At 33.1% G+C, this 14,283-nt stretch overlaps 1 protein-coding gene across 27 annotated transcripts in view; it reads right to left on the bottom strand.

Annotated features, from left to right (window-relative positions):
* PTPRD (protein tyrosine phosphatase receptor type D) overlaps nucleotides 1-14,283 on the bottom strand; it is a 1,161,500-nt gene that overhangs the window by 681,700 nt on the left and 465,517 nt on the right. For all 27 annotated transcript variants that reach the window (XM_030968017.1, XM_030968045.1, XM_030968047.1 and 24 more), the window contains exon 6: nucleotides 6,745-6,793. The gene's annotated coding sequence lies outside the window, so the exon portion shown is untranslated. The remainder of the gene's footprint in view (nucleotides 1-6,744; nucleotides 6,794-14,283) is intronic.

Genomic DNA, 14,283 nt, shown 5'->3' with positions numbered 1-14,283 from the left:
GTCTTTTTATTAGATTTTGAAAAAGAAATCTAGAAGAATATTTCACCGATTTATAAAACCAAAAGCTGTTCAAGCATCATTACTTTCTTTCTTTCCTTTTTCTTTCCCCTTTTATCCTTTTTTTTTTAAGAACAGAAAATAAATGGTTACTCTTAACTAAAAGAAAAGTTTCAGATTTATCTGTAATGTAATTTTATAATTTACTTCAGGGATATAGTGTGTGTCACTGATTCTCTAACTACAGAATCAACTAGACCATGGCACTAAGTGCCACATCCAGTCGTAAATGCCTCCTGGGATGGTGACTCCATTCCTTCCCTGGTTAGTCCATTCCAAGTCCAATCACACTTTCTGTGAAGAATGTCTCCCTAATATCCAATCCAAACCTAGAAGAAGAGGGCAACTCCCACCTGACTGCACTCTCCATTCAGGCAGTTGTAGAGAATGATGAGGTCTCCCCTGAACCTTCTTTTCTCCAGGCTAAACAGCCCCAGTTCTCTCAGCGGCTCTTCATAGGACTTGTGCTCCAGACCCTACACCAGCCTCCTTGCCATTTTCTGGACCTGCTCCAGCACCTCAGCATCTTTCCTATATTGAGGGGCCAATGCTCAAGGTGTGGCCTCACCAGTGCTGAGTACAGGGGCACAATCCCTGCCCTGCTCCTGCTGGCCACACTATTGCTGGCACAGGCCAGGATGCCATTGGCCTTCTTGGACACCTGGGCACTGCTGGCTCATGTTCAGCTGCTGTCAGTCACTTCCTCCAGGGCCTTTTCTGCCTGGCCACTGTCCAGCCACTCTGTCCCCAGCCTGTAGTGCTGTAGGAGTTTGTTGTGGCCAAAGTGCAGGACCTGGCACCTGGACTTAGGTCATTTGACTTGGTCCATCTATCCAGTGGTACACGTATCCAGTGGTACAGATGGGCACATCTGGTCATAAAAGGAGATCAGGTTGGCCAGGCAGTCTCCTAAATCCGTGCTGGCTGGGTCTGAGCCCTTGGCCATCCTGTAGGTCCTGTGTGATGGCACTCAGGATGATCTGTTCCATAACCTTGCCACACCAAGATGAGGCTGACAGGGCTGTAGTTTCCTATAGTGTCCTTCCAGCCCTTCTTGTGGATGGGTCACATTGGGTAGTTTCCAGTTGTCTGGGACCTCCCTGGCGAGCCAGGAATGATGAAAAGTGATGGAGACTGGCTTGGTGAGCTCTTCCAGCTTCCTCATCACCCTAGGATGGATACTTTCTGGTCCCATTGACAAAAGAAGAGCATCTAAGTGGCTCAGCAGGTCACTAATTGTGTTCTCCTGGATTACAGAGGGAAGCTATGCTGCTCCATGTCCCTGTCTACCAGGTAGGGAGACCAGTTGTCCTGAGGATGACCTGTCTCTCTTGCAGCATTACAAAATGGTTGTACAGTATCTTTTGGTCTTGGGCAGAAACATCTTCCTTTGGAGAGTTAGCAGATCTCTACTAATATAAAAGCAAAACTTCTTGCTATGTTGAATTTTAGGTATTCTCTGTTTCATATTTCTGTAATAATGTTAGGGGCTGAATGAAAGAGGAAATTTTACCTTTAACTCATAATTTACATTTCCTATTCCACAACCTTTGTAGAAAAGGAGTAATTCTAATCTTACATAAGCAGATACTGATATACCTTATAAATACAAGCTAATAAATTAAAAATATTTCTTCCTATTTTGATATCCTGAAAACAACCAAGAAAATTTGTGTTTAATGGGATGGCTGTGAATTGATAAAGAAGTTCAAAGCCATGTTAGAAAATCAGTCTAAGAACATTTCTAATAATCCATTGATAATTGTACCCACTACTGTGTCCATTACAAGTGATTTCTAGTACGTCAAAGGAGAGGCATGTCTCCCACCCATCAAATAATTTAAATAATTTAACTGGAGAAAATGATTCCAAAATTTATGCCCATTTAGATTTATACCACCAGTATTTCTTCCTCTAGAATCCGTTAGATTCAACCAAATTTGTGTCATTTGCAGCTACATATGACCAGCCTTCTCTCTTGTCCACAAGTCCTGTCCCTTAAGCCAGTTACAAGACACAATAATCACTGGCTGAAAACTAGCAAAGTTCTTTATAAAGAACTGGATACAATCACCATTGAAAAACCCTGAGGGTTATAATGTTGCTCTCTGGTTTACATTAGAAGAGATTTGCGCTCATTGTATGTTTAGCTCTATCAATCTGAAAATTAGATTCAAGCTACCTTTTCTTTTAAAGCTGATTTTAATTTCAGAAATCTTCATACTCCCAAGAGATGCAATGGCATTCTCAGAGGTAAAAAACAGAATATAATCAAGGTTGCATATCATCATTTTAATGATACTTTGCCCTAGGCTGAGGCCATGGTAGGACTTTTTAATCAATATTTTCAAAGTATGCTTATTTGAAAAAGAAAGTGTTTTCAGTGTAAGGGATTTTTGTTATCCATTCCACATTTTATCCAAGTTGGTTTACTTTCATTGGTTGTATTCCTTAATGAAAAAAACTAATGTAGTGACTATTTGGTGTTTCAAATAAAATAAATAATTTTTAAGTGGTACGTTAATATTTAAGAAAGATATAATTTTTCTAGCAGGAGTTATTTTTTGTGACTTCTAAAAACACCCAGAAAAGAACAGTGAAAGAACCCCAGAACTTACTTGCAACTTACATACAACCTTTTACTTTTACCATAATATGGCATGCAAAAGATCTATCCATACCTTTTCACATGTTAGTGAACCCAGTATGAAAAGTATTAAAAGATAAATTTGCTGTACTACTTTTCTATGTTTTATTACACTTATGCTAAAAATTTACATTAAAAAGAACAAGTGGTTAAGCACTTCTACAGTGCTTTTAGGAAAATACTACATTACACATTAGAAATGCATAAATACACATTTCTATGTATGCATGTATACCTGTCTACCTATAAAGCAAAAATGCAATCAGAGACTATACAGGATCAAATCTGAATGCATTCAGGAAGACTAATATGCTTTTTTATATATATACCCATACTTATTTGTATTTATTTTCATCCATTCATATGTAGATAATTAATCAGAAGTAAAGTATTCTCCAAATACAATGTTAAATGCAGTAACTAGTGTCAAGGTGTTCCCAGCTAACATACAAGCATACTTATAGAAATATACCTGGTAATTTGTGATACACAACTCAGAGGAATTCATGTTAAATGGCATTTTGAGATTATGTCTCCAAAGTCTGTCTTCAAAAAGATTAATTTTAAAATTGAAAAATAGGTGTTTGCTATTATAATGATTTTCTAGATCATATAAAAATAAAAGTGATAAAAAAACTAAAGTTATGGTATTTCTGGGATGATGAAATATTGTCACACACACAGATTGATGGAAATTATTTTCATAAGTGTCAGTTTGGAGAAATAGACATCACAAGCTGAACGCACAATAAAACTCAAGCTCACTCTACATGTCTAGTTCCTTCCTGCCACTGCTTTCAAAAGTGTGAAAAAGACAGCTATGGAAAGTTAGCAGAATGGATTCAGTTGCTTAACATCCTGAGTGGAGAGACACATCCTTCACAACTCCTGAAACTGCATGCTGCCTCTTACAGACTCATATCATCTCATATCATCCACAAGGTGTCAGGAAACTGATGTTTTTTGTTTTCTTCTACTGTATATTTTTAAAAAATTAATATTTGCTTCTAAAGGAGTATATTGCAAATTTAAGTTGTTGATTTGTAGCTTTTTTGAGAAAATTTGCCATGGTCCTGAAATTTTATTTTCCTTCTTTAATCACATGAGGCAACAGATAAATAAAGTATATAAAAGGAGTTAAAAAATTAATAACTGAACTACAAGAGATCTAGAAAAATGGTTAAAATAAGTAGAGAAAAATGGTTTTTTTGGGTTTCTGTTTTTGTTTTTGTGGGTGCTTTCTTCTAGCTAGATTTGGTTTTTTTTAACTGTTACTTATTTATTTTGTATAAAAATATAAGTACTGTCATTAGAGGTTGGCATGGACAGGACCTTGACATATGGTTGGGTAAGTTTCTGATATTCATTTTCCAGTGAAATATTTATTTTCATCCATTAGTTCTCTATCAGTTAATTTTCTTTTTTTTTTCAAATCTCCATAAGAACGATCATGTAATTCTTAAGTGAAGAAGAAAGTTGAAATTATTTATTTGTTAGGTAATATTTCTTAAGTATATACATAATATAACATCATTATTAGAAAAAAATGAAACAACACAGTAAGATTTAGAAAATCATTACTAGTATTTCTTAGCTTTGCCTGTGTCCTGTTTTTAGAGTTATTATAATAAATTATTAAATCAAGCATACCACAAACATTTATTTAAACTTCTAACTCAACCAAGCATGGTTTTGATCCAAATTTTTGGATCAAAGAATCCAAAGGATTCTTTAATGCCCAGTAGCTGTCTGTATCTACTGTTCTACTGCTCTGTTCTAGTTCAGTCAGCTGGATCACTTTTATGTATATAAATTTCAGTCCAGTAAAACCATGCAAGAAAGTTCTCTGACAAATCTGCTGTACATACAGTTTACAAACAATGCTGAGGAGAATCCCATGTTTTACAGGCATAATTGAACCTTATTAATTCAAGCAAGGAATTAATTAGACTACTTATCTTTCTACTTTAAGTAGATTGGTAAGATGATAATGTTGGAAAAGAGCCCTCTTACATATTAAATACCAACCAGATGCATTTTTTAATTGCTCCAGCTATGCTGAACTTAAGTGATCCAATTTAAAAAAGAGGCAAATTGGGTTTTTTGTGGGTTTGTGGGTTTTTTTTTTTTTTTTGGGTTTTGGAAGGTTTGAGAGGATTTTTCCTGGATTTTCCCAAAAAAAGTTAATGATTTCTCTTTTGTATTGCTTGGGGAGGTCTATTTGTATTATTTCTTTTTTAATATCAAAGCCTTCTCCCTGTTAATTTGCCATAATTTTATTATATATATCAATTATTTAATGCTCTTAGCTTAGCTGCTTCCTATATTCATATCCATAAAAGTCCTGTAAAATGAAAAGTTCCTCAAACCATGATATACCATTGTCTTTGTATAATTTCTTTGAAAATCAAACTTTATTATACACAACACACACACACACATGCTTGTGTGTAGCATCAGTTTTTCAAAACATAAGAGGAAAATATTACCAGGAATCTTATATTAACGAATATACCAGAATTATAGTGAGACTTCTCTAACATTCACTTCAGTGTATTTTTATTAAACACTGACTGTGTTTCCTCAACCACCAGAAATTAACAAACTACACAAGGCAATATCTATACAGTTAGCAGTTTCGATGATAGTAGATTTGCTTACTTATAAAGAATTATGGGACAGCAATGATCAATCTCATTCTGAAGGACTGAGCAAAAGAACAAGAAATAAACTCATGGAAAACCAGCAGAAACAAAATGAAAACAAAGTCCTCCAGGGCTGCCTAAATGTTAAAAAAGAATATTTTACATTATTTTTTTAATTGATAATACAAAATTTTAAATTTTAGGCTTTCACAAGAAGCCTTTGAAACAGAAATATACCATAAAACAAAAAATTTGTAATTCAATACAAAAGTAGCAACATGGCAAAAGTGACCTACTACCTTCACACAGTGAGTGGAAACACAAAGCAAAGCTGACAGATCTGCTCTCCTGGGTTTAGGTTTCCACTGTCTAGAAGTGCTGTTTGCTGCCCATCTATGCACAGTATGACAGCTATTTGTATTGTACAAATAAGGTTTACTTATCAAACTTGATTGAGATCAAGTTTGATCTCAATTGCCTGCTAATCATATTGTCCCTTGTTATGAAACAAGCACTTTACTTTGTTAAGTCTAATATTATGAAACAAGCTTAAAACACAGGAGAATACTCTGGTAACCTGTTTAGGCTTGTTTGTCTCAATAGCTTTATTGCATTACTTATTAAATTATTTCAGAAACATGCTAAATATAATTGTATTTTGTTCAATTGACTTCATGGTAAACATAATATTTCTCAAAAAACTTAAGTTTATGGAAAAGTATAAAAATTTATTTATGGCAACCACAGGTTTTCAGTCATTTTAGTTTTCATTATAACAGGTATCCATCTTATCCCTCCCAGTGTAACATAAAAATCCTGACAGTAAGAAATAATTTTGATAGAACCTGTAACATGGCTGTATTACTGTTTTCTGCTGCTTGGCCCTGATTCACTCCTAAAAGATGGTTTCTCACCAATTATTTAATGTACAGAAATGCAGTTTACAACTGGAGAACCTCTGTCATTTTGCAGATTGTTGTCTCCTGAGTTCATGTTATCTCTCTCTCTCTGAAATTACATCATTTTCTGTGTTTGATGACTATGCTAATGTAAGTCTCAAAATGCAAAATGTTCAAGTTACACATAGTGCATTGAAGTACAGTTAGGAAATGATGTCTTCAATCAAACTATGTTAAAATACAACAAACAAACAAAACACTAACAATTTCATTTTACTGTTATGGGGTAAGCCTAAAAAAAATCCTTCCCCCTTACAATATCTTAAAACAAATAGAGATTAATTAATCACTGATTTTACTGGTTGATGTTATCACAGACTCGGTGGGACTTCTTTGGGCTTTTTATATGTGAGGAAATATGATCATATGCTAGAAAACAGTTATTCACAGAACCATCCCAATTCAGGATAAAGAAATAACAAAACTTATTACTCACCCTGAGCTTGCAGGTTTGGAACACAATCAATACAACTCTATCCTGAGATCTGAAAAACACAAAACAAAAGCTTTCTATCACCACTGACAATAAATAGTCAGACATTAGATATATAATAAAACAAATAAATGCTTGTTCAGTACTTGTAAAAACCACAAATAATTAACATACATATACCCTACATGAATATCAATTGACTTAAACCTCAAATAGTACAGTCTGAAAGAAGCACATTTTATGTCAGAAAAGCAGCCAGACCAATAAAAGCCTAAGCTTTCAAGTGTGTTCAATCTTCCTCTCCCTACACCCCAACAGTGTTTTGAAGAAAAATCAATTTTAAGATCTCTCCTAGAAATTAAAAATTGTGGATTTCTGTGGAGACCAGTAAACTCCAGGGATATCTGGGTAGAAGAACTCTGACGGCACAGCAGAGCAATTTAATTTATGACTTGAGAAGTTTACTTGAACGTAAAAACTTCCTTTGGAAAACAAATTACTTTTATGCTTAGAAAGTAATAAAAAAGATCAGACCATATTTTAGGATTTCAATTCTAGGAGGGGGAAATCAAAACAATTAAAATAATAAAAAAGGATATATTTTCCTGTTTGAAATGGGTCAGAAAGCTTTGTGATGACTGACGAAAGTGTATCAGGGTAGAAGCAATAGAGTCTGACTGGACATGGATATTTGTAAATATGGGGATGCAAAGAAGAAATGCTTTCTATAAAAGCAGAGGAAGAAAATAGATTAGTGCAGCAAATTCCTTTATGATCATCAAATACAAATGATTCATCATTGAATTAACATTCATTTCATGGAACTGGATGCATTTCTTTATAATTGCTTAGATTTGTTAAAATTATCAATACTATAACCATGGTTATTCCATTAATAAGGTTTGAGGTTACACATTAGCTTAATAAAAACAATCTAAAATTGATTTTACTGCAGCAAATTACTTTCCAACTTTTTGTCTACAGACATTTTTCTCTTTCCAGTGCAACATTAATGAAGATTAATGCTCAAAATTTAAAATCTGCTAAATAAATATCAGAAAATATAGAAAATAAAAATGTCTCTTTGAATAGTAGAAAAGAAAGATACATAGAAAAATTACATAAACATAATATAAAATTTATTTTAGTTTTATGCTAATTATAATTAACATATAAAAGGAGAATATTAGATACTATAATGGTAATCTCCATGCTTTGGAGGAAGCATGTATGCCTCTGTAATTTTAAGATTATTCAAGACATCCAATTAACAGATTATCCATTCAGTTCTTGCAGTGTTGCCAAGTTTTAACAATTTTTCCATGGTGTTTGTATTAGATAAATTAATTTTGTGGCTTTTTTTGGTTGTTGGTTTATTTTTTTTTACATTGGTTGTTTTGTTTGTTTGTTTGTTTTTGAGGGATTGCTCTTGGATTTTGGGCTTGTTTGTTAGTTTGGCGTTTGTTTCATGTCTCAAAGATTAGCAGATTTTTTTTCCCAAAGGGTTTTACACATTCAAAAAAATAACCTGAAGATAAAAATATGTCTATTTACCCTTTCTTTATATTAAAATAGTCTCGTTTTTTTACTTTTAGTTTCTAACTAGGGTTTGAGCTGAACATTTATCAGGGAAAATCCAGCAGAACCTCATCAATGTCTTCAAGTTAAAGACCTCAGAATTCCCACCATAAAAATACATTTAGTCTTAAGTCTCTCAATCTGCTGAACAGCCTGTTATCTCTGCAGAAGTCATCATGCAATATTGTTACTATTTGGCTAGGGAGAAAAAACAAGGAGAAAACCCCAAAAAACCCAACAAAATTCTTATTTTAATAGTTGAACTTTTTTTCTCCCATCTAATTTTCTCACAACAATTTTTTTTTGTATTTTTTTGTTTCTCTTCCCATTCCTTGTCTTAGGACAGCAGCAGTATATGAAATCTGATAGGACAATCACAGTGCAAGTGAAAATATACCTCTTAAGCTAAATATACTTTGCAAGCACTGTCTTAAGAATCTAAATTAACCCGAGTCTCTACAACTTTTTTCTATTTTATTATTTTGAATCTCTGTGGGGACAATTTCGCTAGACTATTTTGCTCTAGTTTTAACCAACTGGAGGAAAAAAAGTTACCTAGAATTGAAATTGGGCGAAAAACCCTTTGTATTACTACCTTCCCTACAAAATGAGTTTATGGCAGCACTCTGATCCTTACGCAGAAGGCCTCCAAATGCTTAAAATTGGGAAATTATATGCCAATAATCCTTAAGCATAATCTTAGTTCTGCTGTGAACTAAAATATTGATCCAAAAAAGTTACAAACTCTGTTCACAAACTTTCCTGCTCTGTAAAATCATCTTGGGAGTTTTAATTATACACTCTCAGGTTTAGATGAAAATGCTATTTTTATACATTATTTCTTTATATATAAATTGAAAATATCAATAAGATAGTTCATTGTATTGTATTGCCAGAAATTAATTGTACTTTAAAGTGAACAGGAACTCTGCCTCCTGGAAGTAATTTGGTTTTATTTAATGTAAAAAGGGATTTATTCTCTAAGTTTGCACATATAACTCAAGGACATTATTCAGCAATAATTTAAATGTTTAGCAAGTTTCCACTATTACAGGATGTTTCTTCAACAGCTGTCAAGTTTTTAAGGCTTAGTTTTACAAAATTGTTTAAATTGCACCAAACCTGCAATCATCACAATTTTAGAAAACAAGAGGCTATTATAATAAGAAAATACTTTATTCTATTGAGCTTAACACTTCAGTAAAAACCACTGATAGTGTTCATTAACTAAGTAGACTATTTAATTTTCAAAGTCCTTTTATAACTCCCCCTTTTTAAAGGCACCATATGAACTACCAGGCAGTAACTATCACTCTGTGATGACTCAGTACTGGACAATGATACTGTACTTCCCTTTCAACAGGTCAGGTAAAAAAAAAAGGAAGGTAATAAAACGTTGTTTTCAATGGTATTTTTGCAATTTGAATTTTATACTGTTTATAATTCAGCATAGAAAACAATTTCCTTTACTTTTATGATTATGAATACGAAGACAAATTCCAGAAGGAATGCCAACAGTGTGTATTACTATCTCCCATTAATTCTAATTTTCTTTGCCAAGGTTTTGCCAAGTATCAAAAGACTTGAAAAGTTAAATTCAATCCTAGGAAAAACATTGTCCAAAATTTTATTTCACTCTCACTATTAGCATCCTGAGATACCCACTCCAAAAGGAGGACAAAATTAAAAGTTAAGGGTGTTCCAAGTGGACTATGAAAGAGAAATTTTAAACATTTCATTTAAGCGTAAATTAGTTTTTTGCACCACAATCTAGTTATTTTTGTATGTGTAAATTATTCTAATTTTTTTTTCATGGAGAAAGGGAGGCTCAAGGGGGATCTTCTTGATCTCTGCTAATGCCTAAAAGGGAGTTGTAGTGAGGTGAGGGATCAGCCTTTTCTCCCAGGTGACAAGAGATGGGACTAGAAGAAATAGCCTGTAGTTTCATCAGGGGAGATTGTAGATTAGGAAAAATTTCTTCACAGAAAGGGTGGTTAGGCATTGGAAGAGGTTGCTCAGGGTTGCACCTTTTCTGGAAGTGTTCAAAAACATGTAGGTGTGGTCCTTGGGCAAATGGTTTAGTGGGGAACATAGCAGTGTTTGGTGAAAGTTTGGACTTGATTAGTTTAAGATCTTTTCCAATCTTAATGATTCTATTATTTTTTGAACACAAGATCCTTTCCCATTTCTTAGATTTTTAGAAAAACATTATAGTGTAAAAGAGATCAGTAATAGTTACATAGACTATTGTGTTGTCTAGTTCTTTCAAAACTGGAAAGAGATTTGAGTAAAACCCAATATAAGAGGAGTAGGAATGCATTTTATTTTGGACTGCTCTGTAATTTTCCTGATATCTGTTTCTCCTTCACTTAAAAAAATGCCAAATGCTATTATTCCCAATTTTTTGTTTGATCTGTGTGCTTTAATTTTTGCCATATTCCAAAACCAGACATTTCACAACATTTTTCTATTGTTACTGAATCATAACCTTTGTCAATCTCATAACATTTCTTCAAAAGACACAAAAAATGCCTCCTGAAGAAATCAAAAAGTTCCATTTATTATATAACCCTTTTTTCTAATTCTCCTGAAGGAATATTCTGGTTTATAAGTAAATACAGGTGTTCATATATCAAAGCCTAAAACCAAAACCCCATATGTAATTCAATTATTTTATGGATATTGTATTAATTATAATATATATACATTTCCTGGTAGATAATCTATACTTGCATAAAATACCTCTCTCTCTCTTCTCTGTACTAACCTTAACTGAAAACCCATCCAGCCTTGTCACCAAAACATTGCAGTTTGGGATTCCCTACCACAGCAAAGATCCCATATCCATTACATGACAATACTATCAAAAGTTTTCTATTATAGACTAATTTTTTCTTGCCGTGTTACTTTGTTAGCTCCTTTTGTTTGTATGCTGGAATCTTTATATGCTGGAATGGCTATACCTGACCTTCAAGGCAGATGCTCTTTGATTCCAGTGTTGATGATGTTCAGACACAGAGCTTGCAGTATGGTATTATTTGCCCATGTGAATCCTCACTTTCCCCTTCACTACTTGCCTTTAAAAGTAGTACCATGAGCATAGAGAGATCAGGAAAGGAGATATGGTATGCTTAAACAGGTCGTGAAATTTTGATGGCATAAGAAGCAGTAGTGTGGGATTTATTAAAGAATTTGTCTATGTTGTAACAAACTTTTAATATTACACTATGTTAAAATTTTGTGTTGCTGCATTCTATCCAATTATTTTTGTTTAATTTGCACATTGTGTCATGGCATCCTTGTATTTTTCTTGCACACTCTTGTTTTGTATAAATTGTCTAATTTGTTAGGATTTTTGTAAACTCTAATCCTATCCTCTGGAGCACTTACAATCCTGCCCAGCTATCCATCAGCCAGAGATTTTTGAAGTTTATGGTTTCTTCTGTCATTCAAATCTCTTTTCTTTTAGATGCTGAAAAACAGCATGGCCAAAACAGCCCCCTGTGGAACTCTCCAGCTGAAATGATTAGTAATGACTCCTCGTTAACTGAAAGTAATTTTTTCAAACAGTTGGTGGCTACATCTCATCCACACTTTACTGGTCTGCTTAAAAGAATGTAATAGTACACCCTACATCCCCCTTAATGAAATTGTAATTATATAATATTTCCTTTTTTTCTCATCACGGAAAAGATCATATTTTAGCAGTTTGTAAATAAATTGGACTTACAGAGTCAAAAAAAAAAAACATTTCAGAAAAAGTAATTCTCTCATAATTATCACCATTTATAAACAGTAGGAATCTTCCTCAAGCTGCACTGACATTAACATTTGCTTTCAGCACCATTTTGGTAATTTTAAAGTCAAACTTGCAGGTGGCTTGTCACTTCAGTTATACATTCCTTCAGAAATGCTTATCTATAAAATCTGTATTGTGGGTTAAGAATGTAAATACAGGTATCTTTAAATGTTATATTGTAAATATGCACACTTTATTAACAAAAGCTTCTTTATATGCCTATGACCATGCAATTGATTTTAAATAGACAACAAAGGTCAGCACTTCTGGAGAGATTCTATATAATTTTCAAAATAAGAATGGTTCATATCAGTTTATTCTAACATCTTTCATCTTTCTAGCATTTTTAACAACAAATTGAAATCAGAGAAGTCAAATATATTCTCACATGAAAGAGCTGAAGTCCAACAGTACTTAGAAAAAAAGCTGTTTTGGCTTTTTTCTCATGTTGTTGTCTAGGTCTTCAAATTTGCAGATGTTCACAAGAAGTGCAGGATACCAGTTATGTTACTATCTTTTAAATATGATGTTAAAATGGAGACTATTAGTTTATTACCAAATGCATAACATGCTAATTACCTTTACAGGCACTGAACATAATCCTTTTTTCTACTTATCTATAAAGATATGAACCGAAACTACTAAGGGGAGATTTTTTCAGTTTAAAAATATTTGGGAACAATTTTATTGGTTAATAAACGACTCACAAATTAAAAACCTGTAGCTGAAGAAGAACTGCTGAAGCCTCCTTAATGGAAAAACCGAATGCAACTATATTGTGAACTCTTGCTACTAATAGGTACAAGATAGACGCTAGCATGGACAGTTGTTAGACATTGTTATCATACTGTCATCTGACAGTTATTAGAGAAAAGGCAGCTCTGGAAGAAACAGAAATATCTCTTTTCAGATAAAGAACTAAAATGGTATTAGTAACAGTATGTCACGTAACATGAGTTATTTATTAATCAGGACCTCTCTATGCACTGAGTAATAAAATTAATTACGTTTTTGAAAATAAAAATATGCAATTCTAATATTTGTTCTAAGCCTTCAGTTTACATGCTATTCAGTTCTTGAAGCTGTTCTTTAGAGATTCTACCACCCAATTAGAATAAATTTTTAGAGTTAACACTGTGGTGGAATTTCCATAATGTAAAAATGTTAGTCATCAGAATTCAAATTTATTAATTCTTTGTAAAGCAAATTTAAAACTTCATTGCCTTTGGACTGTTTTCAACTTTATATAATATTTTAATTGCACTTTTTCATCTGATATTTTTGCAGGCTTTTTTTTTTTTTCTCTTGAATCAATTTGCACACAAGACAGAAAAAGAAGTAACATCAGCATAAGCTAGCCAATCTTTTAATTGACCATATAGAAAGGCCACTCCCACATGCTTTACCCTCAAATCTTGGACTAGTCATACAATCTTATCATACAGATCTCCATTTATGGTTAATCTGTTTCCCAAGCAGTTGCAAAACCTATAAAGTCAATGTACGTAAAGAAGTTAAAAGATCCTGGCTTATTCAGATAACCTATGGAATATAGAGTACTAGAATCACTAAATATCAAATTTGAGTCTAACATCACCTTCCAAATATCCTCTGCAAATCTTAACTATAAAAGAAATACATCTTTATCAGAAGACACACCACAAAGAACTTGGTAAAATCAACAAAATAATAATCTCACTTGATCCAAGACAAAAAGCCATGCTGAATTAATGATATAAACTTAGTGGTGGAACTTGGAAAGAACGGATATAAAACCTAACTGATTCCACAATTTACAGAATTCAGTAAAATGTTATAATGCTATTTCACACTAACAGAAAATTGACTCCATTCTTCCAAAAACAAACAAAAAAAAATTAAACAAGTTAAAATTCATCAAATCTGCAAGCAAAAAGAAATCTGCAGCCTAAATATTTTTAAGAAAATACATTATTTAGAGTTTCACAGGAGGAGGAAGAAGTCATCCAATGAGATGAATATGTGGTAAGATATTTAGCCTTTTAAACATGGTAGTTCCCTTCATAATGTCCATTTATAAATGTAGCTATATTAGTATTGCTTATGCTAACATCCCAGTTTTGATATTTCACAGAACAACAGAATATTTTGAGTTGGAAAGGACCTCTGTAGATCATCCAACTTCC

The sequence above is a fragment of the Camarhynchus parvulus genome, chromosome Z (assembly GCF_901933205.1).
Source record: "Camarhynchus parvulus chromosome Z, STF_HiC, whole genome shotgun sequence".
Lineage (NCBI taxonomy): Eukaryota > Metazoa > Chordata > Aves > Passeriformes > Thraupidae > Camarhynchus > Camarhynchus parvulus.
Note: the sequence above shows the minus strand (reverse complement) of the source record. Positions and strands in the feature narration are given on the sequence as shown.